The sequence below is a fragment of the Tupaia chinensis genome, unplaced genomic scaffold (assembly GCF_000334495.1).
Source record: "Tupaia chinensis unplaced genomic scaffold, TupChi_1.0 Scaffold148296_1, whole genome shotgun sequence".
Lineage (NCBI taxonomy): Eukaryota > Metazoa > Chordata > Mammalia > Scandentia > Tupaiidae > Tupaia > Tupaia belangeri.
Genome location: NW_006208147.1, coordinates 56,608 through 60,857, shown reverse-complemented (window position 1 = coordinate 60,857; position 4,250 = coordinate 56,608). Strand labels below are relative to the sequence as shown.

At 41.9% G+C, this 4,250-nt stretch overlaps 1 protein-coding gene across 1 annotated transcript in view; it reads right to left on the bottom strand.

The window, feature by feature from the left end:
* Positions 1-4,017, bottom strand: part of SGPP2 (sphingosine-1-phosphate phosphatase 2) — a 79,932-nt gene extending 75,915 nt beyond the window's left edge. The window contains exon 1 of the mRNA XM_027769052.1: positions 3,863-4,017. The gene's annotated coding sequence lies outside the window, so the exon portion shown is untranslated. The remainder of the gene's footprint in view (positions 1-3,862) is intronic.
* Between the last annotated feature and the right edge of the window lie 233 nt (positions 4,018-4,250).

Genomic DNA, 4,250 nt, shown 5'->3' with positions numbered 1-4,250 from the left:
GAAGCTGATTTTCCTGGCTGGCCCAAGCATAAGTACTTCACCCTGCTCCACCCTATTCTCCCTCCTAACAACCCAAACAACACCCTTCCCTTCATCCACCTTCAACAGTGGCACCAAACCAAGCATCTCTCATTCTTGTCTCTGCAGCTAAGCAAAGAGTACTCCCTTCCAACACACACACACACACACACACACACACACACACCCCACACACACACACACCCCACACACGGAGGTATGCACATCCACACTTCCTCCCTCCCTTTCTCTCCTTGAAATGGCTTCCATTCTCTCCCCTTGGAACTAGTAGCAACAGCAATGCTCACTCTACCTTATCCTGCCCACAGTGCCCTTACAGATACGGCTGTCCACACAGAATAACTAGAGAACTCTCAGCACGAGTGCTTTGACACCAGGCCATGTACCCATTTAAAAGGTGAAGTAACAGGTTACCAAGTCTCAGGACAAGCCATAGACTCAAAGATGGCTCTTTCCTCCCTCAAGCAACATCTAATTTGCTCCATCTCTGACAAAAAACTAGCCATTTCTGTCTCAGGCACTTCAGACATTGAAATGAGGAATCCAAAGCATACAATGACAACCAACAATGACAATCAGAGTCTCCTATATAATCTCCTATCAAGTCTAAGGGTCGTCCCAACTTTTCAGGAGAAGTTTCCAATCCTCAGTGGAGGAGATCATGGGCCTGGAACTGACCATACACATTGTAAGATTTTTCTGGGTTACTTAAAGTATTTTCCAGGTAGCCCAACAGTGTGGTCGTTAAGGGAGCCAGAATCCACATGATTGACCTCATGGTTCGAATCCCAGCAGCTTGAAAAACATTCCAGACATGTGTGAGTGCATGCCCGAAATCCCAAGAAGATGGAATGGAGAAAAAGAGATTGTGGCATGTCCATGTCCATTGGGGACGCTTTCTCCCTCCCCGTCTCCCTCTTTCTTTCTCTGCCTCTGTCTGGTGAGTATACACTCCTCTGGCAAATTTTTAAAAAGAAAGGAAAAAAAGAAAAAGAAAAAAACCTACTTTCCATCATCTGGCCCACTCAACTACCATAAATGCTTTGGGATTTAAATACTTAAGCAGGATCTTCAAAATGTTCATGGAAGATACATATTATAAAAAACTATGCACAGTCTTAAAATGTTTTGCACCAAAATAACCTCATACCTTAATACCATTTTTTCATAAACTTTGTTTTGAAAAGAGTTTCTTTATTTCTTCCATGAGAGAGAGAGCGAGCGAGCGCGAGCACAAGAGAGAGGAAGCAGCACCCCCACAGGTCTTCATACCACATTCACCTCCAGCTTCAGCCAGTCCTGAATCATGGGCACATGCATGGGTGTACTTGGTGGTGGTGGATCCAGAACCTTCCATATAGATCAGCCTCACAGGGCATCATGGTTTACTGCTGTGCTCTGCCTGCCTCCTCCATGAACTTTTTGAAGTACTGTTGAGTATATATGTACATAAAATCTCAGAAAACAAGTGACAGAATGAAAAAAGCTCAAGCACCACCACAGGCCTTTCTTTTATTTCCAGATCTTAAGAACAGAAAGCATGCTTCCTGCTCTCTTCTGTCTTCCCACTCTCTTCTGTCCCCACTACAACAGCACCAGTGGAAGTCACTGCCCTGTAAAGACAGAGTCAGGCTTCAGAAGGGAAGCAGGGCAATCGAGCTGTGTTGCCTCTTTTTGCAAGGTGTGTACGCTTTTGCAGATTCACAGAGCAAGCTTTTTAACAAAAGCTGGATTTCAGAAAAGGGCCTGGTGATAGACAGGGATGGAGGAAGAGAAAAGTGGCTTGTAGTTTTAGAGAGAACAGGATAAGAGAGTCAGGAAGAACTTAGGGTCAAATAACCATAACCATAAGCTTTAGCAGTCCTTTGGGGATGCTAAGCTTTAGCTTTAGAAGAACTTAGGGTCATATAACCATAACTTAGGGTCAAATAACCATAACTTAGGGTCAAATAACCCTAAGTTCTTCTAAAGAACTTAGGGTCAAATAACCATAACCATAAGCTTTAGCAGTCCTTTAGCAGATCTTCGGCTTCAAGCCAGAGCACATGCACTTGTATTTCAAGGACTCTGTTCAGTTTGCATATTCTATTCTAAAAATGTAAGGCAACATTTTAAAAATGGAAGATTCCACATGAAAAACAAAGCCCATTTTACCTCATGGCAGTCATAGGTGGAGCCAAGAGGTCGATACTCCCTAGTGCCCCAGGTGGCTGACCACATGGTGAATCATCTATTTGGACACATTCACCCTTGCCACTCATTACTATTATCCCCAACTCAGGACATCATTGTTTTATTTCTCTCCCTTACCCCTAAGAAGTTTAAGTTTATAGCCTTTGTCACAATACGTTATTATGTTGCTGAACAGTAATACCTGGGTGGTATAGAGATTTATTTGATTCATAGTAAGATAGAGATTTATTTGATTCACAATTCTGGTGGCTAGAAAGTCCAAGGGTATGGGGCCTGTATTTGGCCAGCCTCTGCTGCATCACAACATGGCAGAAAGAGGTGGAAAGGTCACAGTGAGCAAGTGCAAAGAGAAAGATCTACAGGCAGCCATCTTATCATATCAACCTGCTCTCTGTTACTCTCTCTTGTGTTAACCAATCCCTTCCTTAGAGAGTAAGAACTTACACGCTGCCTTGGGATGGTCTTAATCTACACATGAGGGCAGTGCTTCCATGATCCAAATACCACCCATTAGGCCCCACCTCTTGAAGGTCTTACCACCTCTCAACCCCCATTTCATTGGGGACCAAGCTTCTAGCACATGAACTTTCAGGGGACAAACCATTGCCAACCAGCCCCTAAATTAGTCCACTCTAACTCATCCTACAAATGGGAAAGATACAGCCCAGCATGAGAAGTCACTTGGCAAAGCTCACACAATTTCTCCTTTATACTCAACCAAAGTCTTCTGAACCTCTGCTTTTGGTGTAGAATTCTGAGTCAAAAAAACAGTCTTGTCTCTGAAGTTGCCTCTGCCAGTTGAACAATCTTTGACAGAACTGGCTGATTTTTAAGACTTCTTCACTTTCATGAACTATATATATTCTCATGCTCAAATAGCAGCTTGGAGGGTCTTCTCACTACCAGGGTCTGAGTTCTGGGCACATTTCTTCACCTTAATGATGGTGCTGGGGATGCACATTATCAAATACCATTTTACAGAAGAGGATGCACAGATGGGCTGAGCTGCACTTGAACCCAGGCCTGTCTGATGCCAAAGCCTGTATATTTGTAGTATGCCTTCCTGCCTCACAAATACCCACCATCTGCCCCAAACAAACAAACAAACAACAGAACTCACATGGCCCTGAGTGAGTTAAATGATAGATAGGTTCCTGAGCAAAACAGCAAAACAGTGCCTGAAACTGTCACTGAGTTTTTCTATCTTTGCAGCTGCCCCCGCTATGTTAGAAGTTACCCTGCCTTGTGTCTCCCCAACATATAGAGCTTAACTTTGCTTGGAATTACTAGTCAACAGATACTAGTTTTTTAATCAAATTTTACTAAAATCAACCTCTCAGAAGATGCCTTTAAGAGTTTCCAGAAAGGTCTTTTCCTCTCTGCTTATCACTGTCCCTTCTAGTTTTATTTACCTGAGGGAGAGTATACCTCATAGTACCCAAAATCACAAGTTTGCTTGTTTTTTACAAATAGCACAAGTGGTGCTAATAGTTTTCTAGTTTTCCAGAGTAAGTTAGGCCACAAACTAGATTCTAAATTTTTTTAATTAAAAAAACACATATGCATGAAGTACTTAAATACCAAAGCAGATAATTTGCTGTCTCAGAAGTAATGATAATAATATACTTACAACCCAGATGATGACCAGCCTTCTGGATAAATAAGGATCAATATTCCATTGAGTGAATGGAAGAAACGTGATATAGAACACTTCTTGACCCAAAGCAGCTGAAAATCTGAACAGGTAATAGTAGAAATAATTCCTCACAATGTACTTCTGTACATAAGCCTAAAAAACAAAAGTTGGGAAATCCAGTGAGTTCATTAGACAAGTCAGTATAGGGGGAGTTTTGAAAACCACTGTCTAAAACTCATAGGACTGGTTTGCCAAAGTATTACCTCCACTTGCATTATATTGTTACAGTATTATTATAGTCAGTCTACAGCATTGTTGATCTATCAACCCCAATTTTTTCCAAACAAATAAAGTATTAAATAAGTAACATCCAAAATGAAGG